This window comes from Fukomys damarensis, unplaced genomic scaffold (assembly GCF_012274545.1).
Source record: "Fukomys damarensis isolate Sample0158 unplaced genomic scaffold, DMR_v1.0_HiC HiC_scaffold_16, whole genome shotgun sequence".
NCBI lineage: Eukaryota > Metazoa > Chordata > Mammalia > Rodentia > Bathyergidae > Fukomys > Fukomys damarensis.
In genome coordinates this window covers 55342094-55355531 of record NW_022900928.1, presented here as the reverse complement: position 1 = coordinate 55355531, position 13438 = coordinate 55342094, and the positions used below count along the sequence as shown (strand labels likewise).

Below are 13438 nucleotides of genomic sequence, written 5' to 3'. Positions count from 1 at the left end.
AATTTTCCCATTCTGAAGGTTGTCTCTTCACATTGTTAGTTGTTTCCTTTGCTATGCAGAAGCCTTTTAATTTGATATGGTCCCATTTTTTGATTCTTAATATTATTTCTTGCACATTTTGGGGTTCTGTTTAGGGAATCCTTGTTTATACCTAGTCTGCAAGAGTTTTACCTTCCAGCAGGTTAACTGTTTCTGTTGTAACATTTAGATCTTTGGTCCATTTTTATTTTAGTTTAGTACTTGGTGTGATATATAGGTCTAGATTCAATCTTTGCACATGGATGGTGAAAACTGGCTAATCTTCCCAGCACCATTTATTAAAGGGGCTATCTTTTCTCCAGCCTACATATTTGGCCACTTTTGTCAAAGATCAAATGGCTGAATGTGCCTGTGGCTGTTTCAGCCACCTCTATTCTGTTCCTATCCTCAGATCACTAGCACAAGGCTTGAAAGTCCACAGACCGCATTATTTTGTGTGTTAGAGTTTGATATAGTACATAAACTCCTATTCTGGAAATTCAGATCTCTGATCTAATGTTAGTTAGATATTAAATGACCTAAATCAGTGATGGCAAACCTCTCAGTGATACAAATAGCCCGCTATGGCAAACACACCATAGGTTCACTACCACTGAGCTGGACGGTCACGCTCTCTCATCATAATAATAACAAAATTTATTGGATTACTTATTCTCTGAGCAGTTTATTCACATTATCTTTTATTAATCCTCATAACTAGCCTGTGAGATAGGCAGTTATTGTCTTCATTTTTCAAATGAGAAGAAACTGTAACTTATTTTCTAAAAATTTTATTAGTACATGTTTGCAATACATAATGAGTACATTCATTGTGGGTAGCATATATGTCACATCTTAATCCATTTTTACTTCCTTCCCTTCTATCTCCCTTCATCCCTAGGTCCCCTTCTCACCTGTAAAAGGGATATTTCTGTTTTCTATTATCTATTATTTTGCTCTTCAAGTTATTTGTACTTTGTGTTTCTTATATAAGAGAAACTATGATATTTATCCTTCAGTGTATGATTCATTTCACTTAGCATTATGGTCTCAAGGTGTACCTATTTTTCTACAGTCAACTCATTCTTCTTTATGGCTTAGTAGTACCACATTTTTTCATATATAGGCCATCTCTAAGGGCTTACTTACTGTGCTTCTAAAAACGTGTATGCATATATCACTACAGTATTATGTCTTTAACTTTTTGGAGAAGATACCCAGGAGAGATTTTGCTGGGTTGAATGGAACTTCTAGTTTTAGGTTTTTGAGGAATCTCCACACTGATTTTCATAATGGTTATACTAGTTTACATTCCCTCCAACAATATAGAAGGGTTCCTTTTGCCCCACAGCCTCAGCAGAATTTGTTGTTTTTAAGTTTTTGGTAATATACATTCTTACTGGAGTAAGACATAATTTCAGTGTTTATTTTAATTTGCATTTCTCTGTTGACCAAAGATGCTGAATTCTTTTTCTGTACTTATTGTTCACTTGTACTTCTTCTGAGAAGAGTCTATTCATTTCAGTTGCCCATTTTTGAGTCTTTTATTTGAGGGGATCTAAAGGAACCAGAACTCAGAAAGGTTAAATAAGTCACCATGAGCATAAGCTAAGGGTGTATGGGAGTCAGAATTCAAATCCATACCTCTCTACTTTCAAGCCTGAGTCTTTGTCTATGGTTTAAGTATCTCATTGTATTGATTAACAACTAAGTCAGATAAAATGGAAAATGAACCCAAATAATTTCTGCTTTGGTAGGAGGATTTCTTCTGCAAGAGAATGCTGAAGAGAGCAATAAGGAACAAACTGAAATCACTGTGTCTCCTCTTTTCCTATTCATGTAGACATAAATAGCCAGGATTCCCTTGTGCCATTCTAGAGTTCCTTTCATATGCATGGTAATAAAAGAGAAGCATGTTATTTCTAAAATATTTTACTTTAGATTTTTAATGATGTTAGTATCTCTATACCTGGATGAAACATGAACGTATTTGACAAAGCTATGTCCAGTGGAGCCTTCTGAGTAAAGCAGAAAACTGTATGCTTCTTTGAGGTGGCATGTCTTTCTTTGAATAAGTATATCTCTGCTGTGTAAATACATTACTGGGAAAATGGGCTTCCCATTCAGAATTTATTGATATCAGAATTTATGCATTTTTCTGTATATTGAAAGATACATGGAATAATTGAAGAAAGATGAAATTATTTTAACATATTTGTATTTGCATATATAAGTTAATAGTCACTAACAGTAGTCAAAAATACTTACTAGAAAATGCATTTTGGTTACTTTGACAATATAGCTATTATAAAAGAGTAAGATGCAATGTTATAAACATTTAGTCTTTCCGACAGACACATAATGCTTAAAAAGATATCAAAAAATATTGAGGAAATTCTTGTGTAATAGTTCATCAGTAACACCCCCTTTTGTCAGATAGAAATATTCATCTGCAGCAGTGACTTGATTAATTAAGGAAAATAAAAAGTATTTAGACTGGAATGTTATTCTCCGGTAATTCTTTTAAATAACTTTATTGATCATCTTACCATTTTTGCTATAGAAGCACCAAAACAGTAAACATTATATCTTACAGAACAAATACAGTCAAGATAAATAACTAGTTTCCCCAAAAGGAAAACTGGAGCTCTGCCTCAAGAATTGCGTTTCTACTTTTCCAATACAAACAGCGACATTAGTACTATCCTTTTTAAAGGCGCCAATAAAAATCACATATAACAAAAATGAATGAGCTATTCTACTCATTTAGACATTTTTATTTTGTTCTTTCCACCTTTGTATTCCTGCTATATTAAATAGTATTTTTGCCAGAAAATGTAGTTTTGTGGATTGGGAATCATAAGTCTTTCTAATTTATTTTAAAAAATAAATATGGCCCATTCTTTTTCAACTTTAGAATATTCTGTCTTAATCATCCATGTATCTACCTGCACATTTACATGTAAGGAAATCTTTGAAGATCAAAACATACTTTACAGTTCTTTCATAGTAAAATTAGTACAAACTTACTTTCTAAAGGTAGAGCAGTTCTAAAGTTCTCATTGCTTAAAGTGCTTATGAGTCAGTGAGAAAAATGTAAACATGTGATGATAATTATTGTTATTATTTCATAGACATTAAATGAACGATCATGCCTGGTAATTTAGACTTTTTTACAGTTTAGTTAATTTTTTGACATTGATCTTAGACTTAAGGCTGAACATAGAAAGAAAGTTTCAAAGTAAAATATAGTAATAAATGTCATTTCTAAAGGCCTATTTCTAACTAGTGTGGAAGAAAGACCTGGTGCCTCCTCCCAGGATAAAAAATGTTAAAAGGTTGATTACCTATTTCTAGAATTCAGAATTTAAAGACACTAATCTGGTACTCATGTCAACAATTCTTTCTATATTACTTTCACTTGAAAAATTTTCTTTCACCATTAAAAAATATGATACAATCTCATGTGGCCTGATAGACCAGTTATTCTATAATTAGCACAGAATATAGGTTCTTCCTATGACCTCTCCTCTTTTCCCTTCCCCTCCCCTCTGCTCTTCTCTCCTCTCCTCTCTCTGTTGTTCTTGCTCTGGGGTTTGAACCCAAGGGTCTCATGCATGCTAGGTCTTACCACTGAGCTACATCCCCAGCTCATAAAGGATCATTACTGATTTGTTTTTAGATGTCTTCATGTTAGCTGAAAAGCCCAAGATTAAAAGTAAGTTTTAAACATTTATTTCCTGTGAAAACAATTCAAGTCAAATCTAATTTAGAAATCTAATGCAGAAAGAACATCACTGTAGTTATATTGATTTTTGTGGGGGATAGTTAACACTTAAAATAGTCTTGGGGTAGTGTGTTTGTGAGACTCCTGGAGCATTTTTTTATGTTTATGAACATACTGTCATTTCATTTCTAAATTAGTCCATGATTTGGAAAATATTAAGAACTACTACTGATTGATTAAGCAAAAATGACCAAATAGGAGAATATAAAGGAGAATTCACTTTCTTGTTCTAATTAGCTTATGACCCTTGGTAAGCCACATAATTTATTTCATCCTTAGTTTTTTCATGAATTATGGAACCTAGATAGGTCTACATAATTTAAATATTTCATACTAAATTCTGAAACAGAAAAAGGACACTAGTGGAAAAGTAGTGAAACCTGAAGTCAATAATTTAGTGAGTGGTATTGCGCCATTGTTAATTTTTTTAATTTTGACAAATGTGTTTTATAGAATGTCAACATTAGGGCAAATCGAGTAAAGAGTATGAGAGAACTCACTGTGCCATTTTGGCATCTCTTTTGTAAATCTAAAATTGCTTCAAAATAAAATGTTTACTTAAATAATTATTATGCCTCTAATATTCAGTGAGGCTGAGAACATATTTTCTACTTACATAGTAGAGGATCTTGAATGCTGTTGGAGATCCATTGAAGGTTTTTGAGCTTGGAAACATGATAAAAGGAAAACTTCCTTGGCAGTATTGCCCGACAGAGAGTGGAATGGAGAATAGAGATGAATGAGTAGGAGGAGGAAATAGTGTTGTTCGGGGCATATGGTATGGTCATGAATTAGGGCCATGCGGGTGGGAATAGAAAGAAAGTATACAAGGTAGGGATATCTTTAAAGAACTAATCGACAAGAGAAGAACACATCTTCATTCTATGTATGGTATAGTCAAAACTGGGCCTTGGAGAAAAAAAAATCATATTCTCTGATTTTTTAAAATAACAATTCCTTAGGAATTTATTTGTCCTTTAGTTTTTATTTTTAGTTTTACATGTAGTAAGCTTATGTATAATTTTATATTTCTCCCTTTTCCTCATTTATGCATACTGCCCTTTAGTGGGAAAAAATTACAGTTTACTATATTAGAGTATTTGTGTATTGTATTGTCACATTAAGTAAATCCTCCTCAAACATGGTCTACCTTCAAAAAATTTCTCATGAATTGTATTATAGAAATACATTTTAATGGTTAACAAAATATACTCTTGGCAAACTCATTTTAGATCTAGAGAACAGAATCCAGTTTTAATTGGTTATCTTTTAGCAGCCAGTTTATCTCACTGTTTTTTGGTGTTAGTGCTTTGCACACTAGGAGAAATCTGACAGCTCCACTGTGTTCAAGAATGCTTTCATGGTGCTGATTATAACGTGCAGAGATCCTCATGCATTAGTCACCCATTACTGAATCAAAATTGCTCTGTAATCAGTTTTTGCGATATTGCCAAACACAGCATTGTTTTCCCTGAAGATTTGGAGCGTGTTTCACATTTACAAGTCTAAAACTAATGTGTCTGATTATTTTCCTTCATATGGCCCTCTATAATGTAAGTAGTATAAACATGCTCAAGCTTCACTAAGGGTTAGAACTGTAAATAATCTTTGAAATAAGTTACTGTATACCCAGAATATTTTCTTTTCTACAAGGAAATTGAGAACTAGATAATTTGAATGACTTACCTAGTAGAATTAACTAATTTGTCTTCACCTCACCTATATGGGGAGGAAAACCCTACAAGGTAAGAAATTTGATTTACAGTGTTTACCGATAGCTTGTCTCCCATCTTATTTGCTACCTTACTGTAGTTTTCCTCTACAAAAATTAGCATTTCTAGGAAGCATCATTTTAGGAGGATTTGCAAGGAACATTTGCTATAAAACATTGTTGATAGTAAATGAAAGAAATAGATTGAACTATTTTTTATGGTACTGTGACTGAAAATGGAGCCTTCACACTGAGTTACAGTCCTTTTTTTTTCAAATTTTGTTGCTTTATGTGAAGTTTACATTCATCTTGGTGAGCAGGTACATGTACATAGCACCGCTTGTTTCTTCTTTAAATCCCCTACCCCTTCCCACCAACCTCCCTCCCTCTATCTCTTACATTTTGAAGTATTATTATTCCTAGCCCATGTTTATGATATATAATGTTGATATTCATTGTTGAGGCAATATCCTGCTAACTCTCTAAGTTTCCCAGGTTGGACTCAAACTTTTGATTTCCTCACCTCACTCATCCTCTCAGAGTACTAGAACTAGAGGCGTGGGTGACCACGCCCTACTGGATGCTTAAGAGAAAGAGTATATCCTTTCTGTCTCTAAATATGTTCTCAAATTGATTTGCCTTCTTTGGGGGACTGAAGTAATTACCATTCTATCTGTTCTTCTTGTAATACATCTAGGCTTCGTCTACATTAGAAAGGTTCTAGAATATAGAAGATAAAGAACATAGAATTCTTTAAAATTGGGTCTACTCCAAAATCTTTGCATGATGAAATCAAGATTGTTCATTTAAAAATATATATTCACATGCTTTTGTATTTCCAACCTTCCAGTTATCTTTTATACAGAAAAGGCAGTGTGATGATAGACTTTTTTGTTTGTTTGTTTTAAAGAAAAGCTTTTGGCCAGAGAAGAAATGTGATGCGATTATTTAATTTACAAGAATTACTTACAAGTATCTTTTCTAGTCTCTTATTTGTCATCTCTCTCTTTTTTTGTCATTTTTGGTGTCATCTCTTTTAAAAATTCTGTTTGTTTATGTGTAAAATATTTGAGTGTTTTAAATTTTAAATTTTTTGGCATTTACTGAAAATGAAAATCTTGGCTGTTAAGTATGAATGTTGGCAATGTCCAGAGAAGAAAATAATGTAGAATCATCTTTAGCTATTATTCAGCATTTTAAAATTCAAGAATTTAGGAGGCCTCCATTTGGGCACTCAGGAACACAGCAGAATGTGCGCCTTCTGCCAAGTGTCAGGTGTGCTGGTCTCAGAGTCAGGTCGGTAGTCAGCATGCATTGTCCTCAGTATTTATGCCAGGGTGGGCTGAAGAAAGAAATGAACTAGGGTTTCACAGAGATGCTTCTGGGACTGTGTTATAATTTTCAGAGGACATACAGGAATACTTTCCATTTTTCAGAACTTTTCTATTAACTTGAATTTTAGAACAGACAAATTTACATAGTATTGCCTCAAAATCTACAATCAAGAATGTTAGTAATCTTCAAATATTTAAAAGTTTTAAAAAATTTGGTGAGATTCTCTAATGTTTAATTTCATAGATATCTAGATTCTTACTTTATTTGGACAGGAATATCATTTGCAGAAAATGAATCATTGAGTTTCTAGGGATTTTAGGCTGGCTATCTCAATAACTCTAGTTTCATTGGGCCTATCTTCAAACTGCATAATGTCTTGGAGCAGTAAAGCACAAAACAAAAATACAGAGCATAATTTCTTCTTTCTTCTTTGATAGAAAGAAAAAGGAGGACAGGAAACAGTCATGACTTCAGAGCACTTAGAAAAAACACAAGATATATTCATTTCCATTTTTTAGAACTGTCATCTTTCTCTAGCATTCAGAGACATGGTACCTAAAGATGTTATCATATAGCCCAAGTATATGCCTTATCAAATATATTTAATGAACAATTAGGAACAACAGAAGCTTCTAATTTAACTCAGCAGACTGAACATCTAAGGGTATCCTTATACTTTTTTGAAGTTGATAATAATCGTTTACTGAAACAACAATAAAATGATGAGTGAAAAATACACTACTTGTGTGTGCATGTGTCTATGTGTGAGTGTGTGTGTGTGTGTGTTTGCTTAAATTAAAGAGAAATTAACAGTGGAAGCATGTAAGAGAGCAAGATGGAAAGTATATGAGTGAAGTGATATTTTGCTTAGTTCAGAAGAGAATGCTAAACTCTCAGTTTCTACAGAAAAGGGTGAAACTTAGACACAAATATATTATCCCTAAATCTAAAATCATTCAGCTTATTCACATGCAGGAAGACTCAGAGAACCTAATCAGAGTATTAATATAAAAGATTCAACATATGACTGAGGGAAATTTTAGAAAAACTACTCTAGGTATTATTTTAAGAATAAAGAGATTTAAGACAGAATAATGTTCCTACAGAATCATTGGAAGGTATGAAAGAGCTGGTTCTAATCTGGTTATCTAAAATCATTCTTACAAAATATGAAACTGGCAAGTTAGGCAAGCTCCTACATTTGTAGCTAATGTAGGTCTGGAGCCATGGCTACAGCCATACCATCTTTAAAAATCAAGAAATAGAAAACTGGATTCTTGAATGATTCTCATGGACTTGGTTGGAAAAATCAGTACTGGGCCATTTTTGGACACTCAGAAGCTAGAAAGTAAAACTGGCTTCTGCAAACTCCAGTATTGATAGCCTGTGTCCAATGATCAATTGCCAAGAGAAATGGAATCTACTTCACATGTCTCACTCAAATCTTAGTCATGTGCATGTAATTGTAGGAATCTAATCACTATTCAGAACATGAGCTGCAACAGAAATTGGGAAGTGTAGTTTTTACTGTGTAGCCTTATTCTTATTAAACATTTTTTGCTGGGCTGGGGATTTATTTAGCTCAGTGATTCCGCCGCCTGCCGCTTAAGCACAAAGTGCTGAGTTCGATCGCTGGTACCAAAACAAACAACAACAACAACAAAAACCCACCTAAAAATGTAAAAAAGAGATGAAAAAATGTAGAAAGAAGACTGTTAGAGAAGAAGGTGATGTAAGGAGGAAAGGGAATGAATGGATAAGGGTACAAGTGAAAGCACTCAAAGTGTGACTACGTTGGCTGTGTGTATAAGTATGCCAAAATGAAATGTACTATTCTGTATGACTAATGTGCACTAAAAACAAACAAACAATTTCTAAGAAATAATGGAAAGACAGATTTTTGTTATTTGGGAGCCCTTAATGAAATGGTCAGGTTAAAATCAATATTTACTTAAGATCTTGCCACATGTAAAGCTCCTAATCGTATTTTAATGTCTTACATTTAAAATAGAAAGGATATTTATCATTTATGAAATTTTTGGAATGAAGGATAGGGATCAAAACAAGCAAGCAATAACCATAATGACAAAACTAGTCCATAAAAGTTTGGAGTTAACAGACAACATTGAGAACAAAAGAAAATTCCTTAAAAGAATGATTAGTGTTTTCATAGATTGAAGATAGTAAGAACACAACATAATGGAAAAAAAGCACATAACAAGAATGAATTACTGGAAAGTAAAATATGATATCTGAAAGTTTACAGTTTTACCTAAGTGTATAATGATGGAGGCAAATTTCCTGAAAGTAGGATAAAAGGTAGTAGAGAGAAAGGAAAACAAATTGGAGCATCAATATCTGCCTAAACAGAAAACTGTAAAAAGTACAAACTTTAGTAAATAATCAAAGACATGACAACCAAACAGTTCCTTGAAATGAAATGCATAATTTGCTATATAAAAAGATTACTTTTTGGCTGGGTTTTAGCTCACTGGCGCCGCGCCTGCCTTATAAATGCAGTGTCCTGAGTTTGATCTCTGGTTCAAAAAAAAAAAGTAAAATGTTGTTCTGAGACATGTTATTATTAATTCTTGCAATAAGATATATATAGAAAAATGACAATGAAGAGGATAATAGAGTCTAGGAGAAAGTTCACATTTGTGGGATTAGTAAGCAGAATGGCATCTAACTATTTAACAACCAAATACATAGGAGGAAATAATTTTGAAACAAGAATTTAATGCCAAATCAAACTAAAAAAGAGTTGAGTGAACTAGAGATATTTTTTACCTCCCGAGTCTTTAAAAGTTCATTATTCACATATTCTTTTTTCCCTCAGCTCAGCTCTGCAAGATATGACGTATTCTATTGCTTCTCTCTGGGCTAATGCATCCCTTGGTGAGCAATAGCCAGGTAGTTACTTAAAAAGTTTGTGATTATGCTCTAGAAACACTCTATGACTGCCACTCTTATACCTCTGCACATTAAACAGATCTTTTTCGATGTTGAAATAAACTCCTTTTCAAATGCACATGATGATTTCAAATGTGCCAATTTTAGAGGGCTGCATACACTGGTTGGTTCCTAGTAGACACTGAAACTGACTCTATCCATGCAGTTATTCATAAGTTCAACTCAGTTAAAAAAAGCATCTACTTTATAGAAAGACACATTCAAAAAACTCAAAATTTCTTCTTTCTCTTAGAGTCTTCTATTCCATAAATGCTATGATCAGAAGTACGAAAGCATTGGTTCAACCCCTAGGTCAGGGAAGGTACTTAACATGTTGACTGACTGTCAAAGTCACTGACCAGAAAATTGGAGGATTCGAGGTATAAGAATGAAGTTTGGTTTGAGAACGGCGTGATTGGTTTTTTTTCCTAATTCTGCCATTTTGGAATAATATGAAAAACGAGCATACCACGTGATCATGAAGGCCTCCCTAACTAGCAGTGAAGTCGATGTATAGAATCAGAGAAAAGGTATATTGAGATAAAAGACCAAATTCTTGTTTCGGCCTTATAAATGACCATGCTGTGCTTCATATAGGCCACTTGAGTATGATTTGGAAAAAATGCATAAATAGGATGCCTGAGTTTCCATATTATGATTCTATTCCTTTTTTTAAAGACTTTGCATCTTGTGTTATACTTTACATTTGGATCATTATGCTTGAGTATAAGTTTCAACTTCTAGTCCAAAGGAATCTATAGGGCAAAGCACAAAGCTTGGTGGAATTAGGGAAAATGGGATGCAAATCAGGGCTGGATCAGAGATCAGCTTCAGCTTCATTTTTGCAGTACTGAGCCAGCTGCCCCATAGACATCATGCTATCAAGCTTCCCAACATGCTCAGGAGCCATCCAGCAATCCAAAGCAGCAGTAAAATTTTATTTTGAAAATCAATTTGTAGAAAAAAACTGTTGAGAGGAATAAAGGTGACGGGCAGGTAAACTAGGATTTGTGTCACTTCCAAATGCATATTAAACACATTATTGAAACTCCCATATTGTATATCAACCAGACAGGTATTATAGGTGGGGATTAACTTAGATTTATGCAAAATATAAGCTCCATATCAGTCCTGAGGTCCTGAAGAAATTAACTATGAGGTAGAGATTTAGAACAAGTTCAGGGACTTGGAGTTACTAAAGTATTTCAATAGGGACCAGAGGCTCTGGGGGCATCAGAGTCTCCATTCTTAATCTCTGTGTACACACGGGAGGGTTTATTCAACACCATGACTCATATCATTATCAGGCATGCTGCATGGTCTGTCTCTTCCGACCTCCTCCAACAGATCACCCAGTAAATCATTCCGGTTGTCCAATGGAAAGTCATCTGGATACAGTACTACAGGGTTCATTTATATAAAGTTGCTAAATCCTGAACATCAGGAGTTTGAATCAATTTATCCTCACAACCTTTCGTTTTTATTATTGAAATTTAAAACTGTATTTAGCTTATCGATATCAAAATCTTTACTTGGAAAAATATAGTCCTATAAAAACTGTTGTCTCTGTGATTTGTAGCATAATATATAAGATTTATTTAAAATGTCAGGCGATTAATTTGTTGTGAAGAGTTTCCTCCCAGACAAAGCACAATGAATTATTTAAAACTGCGTTGTAAACAGCTGATGCCTTCTTCTCTCAGTCTTTTATAAGTACAGTACTTTCAGAAATGTAACCCCAATTTTGCTTTCCATTGTCAGAAAATATCAGTTATACCAAAACATAAAGACCACAGTGAAGCAAACAAACTGTAAAAGAGATAAATTTGAGGGCTTAAAAGAGAAACATAGTTCACATGGAGTTCTCATCATTAATTTGGGCCTTTCAGGAAACTGTTTGAAAAGACTAAGTTTATGCCTCTGTATTATAACTGATGTAATAAGCTTTATTGCTCTAGTTCTTGAGTCTGTACTTAAATCTACAGTCATCACTTCTTTTTTATCCTACAGAATTTCTTTTTTAGGGGGTTGTATGAGATGCCATAGCATGTACTGTCATGCATTACTCATTTGTTTCTATGAGCATTTCTTGTATTTATAATACCTTAATTTATTCTATGAATACTTACTTTACTACACTCATAAATCGTAGCTTAGCACATCACAGCAGCAAACAAATGTTTGTGTTGATTGATTTACATCACTGATGGACACTCACATACTGCTCATCATAACTGCTCTATTTGAGTTTAGCAAAACATTGTGGAATTCACTGCTAAATTAAACAATTCTCAGTGGTATTTAGCATTTTGTTTCTGAAGTGACTATGTATTACATGTAAATAAAATTAACATATATGAAAATGAAAAGAAAGGAAGCAGTTCTTATGACTTCCACTGATTGTCATTACTGTACAACCTGTGTGTTTCAGGATAGTTGCTTTGTGGTGGAGAGCTATTGTAGTTTCAGTCTTATTATTCATTATAGAGCTAAGCTTGAGTTGAAGTTAACAGATTTAATTCTAGTTCCACTGTCTTGCTGTTTTCTTGAGTATCTTATTCTTATTCTGAACTCGCTTTCTCTCTCCATAAACCTCATTGAAAAGAGCATTTTTAAAATTTGCATAAGGTTTTATGAATAAAATAGGTTACACATCCTGCAAGAATTTGAAAATGATAGAATGAGCTTCTATTCCTTATATCTCAAATTAGTATAATCAATGTATAATATTTTAAAAGAATAGTCAGTTAGACCTGTTCTTTTATTCTTTAGAAAGCAAAATAGTACAACTCTGGTTCATCAAAGTAAGCTAGGCTGCTCATATCTTAACAATTATTAGTACTGCCAATTGTTGCTTTAGGATACGTTTTGCCCATTATGAACTTTTGAGAAAGAATGTTTTTCTTCTTAGTGGAGAGAGAACATCATTGTTCTTGTGATTACATTTTCACGCATCCTTTGTTCTTGTACTTCTTTCCATAATGACTCCTTTTCCCCACTCATCTCCTATGCAGCCCAACAAAGCTGTTGTCAACATTATCCTGACTGACAAGGATGGGTTGTTTTTAGGAAAAAATGATGGGTTTGGCTCTTCACTGCCTCCAAATAAAACCTGAACTTTTAGTTTAGGACTTCAAAACAAAGCTCTGGTAAATAAGAGAGGACAGGTAGAAGGGAGGTGAGGGGAGTAGGAAAAAATAATCAAGATACATCATGTACAGGTACAAATTCCATTTGATGAATGTAATCATTGTCTATATCTGAATTGCACCAATAAACTTAATTAATAATAAAAGAATTTGGTCTTTGCTACCTGCTTCACCCTTAACTTATAGTCCTGTGTCATTCTGTAACAGTGTGAAGCAAATGATTGAAAACTGGTTGATCCTAGTCACCATTTTTCACTTCCTGACTCTTTGATGATTATGTTCTCTGTATTTACTTGGTAAAATTGTAGACATTTTAAAAAAATTTTTATTTCTTAATACATTTTTGTGATTTGTAATCATTACATTCATCTTGGGGAATTGATACGTGTATGGCATCTTGATAATTTTAAATACACTTTTATCAATTTTTATTTTTATTAGTATATATTTCCTGTACATAATAATTGCATTCCTCGTGGGGGGTGT

The 13438-nt window shown here is 33.5% G+C and overlaps 1 protein-coding gene across 1 annotated transcript in view; it reads left to right on the top strand.

The window, feature by feature from the left end:
- Positions 1-13438, top strand: part of Gucy1a2 (guanylate cyclase 1 soluble subunit alpha 2) — a 475983-nt gene that overhangs the window by 457628 nt on the left and 4917 nt on the right. The gene's annotated exons all lie outside the window — the stretch shown is intronic.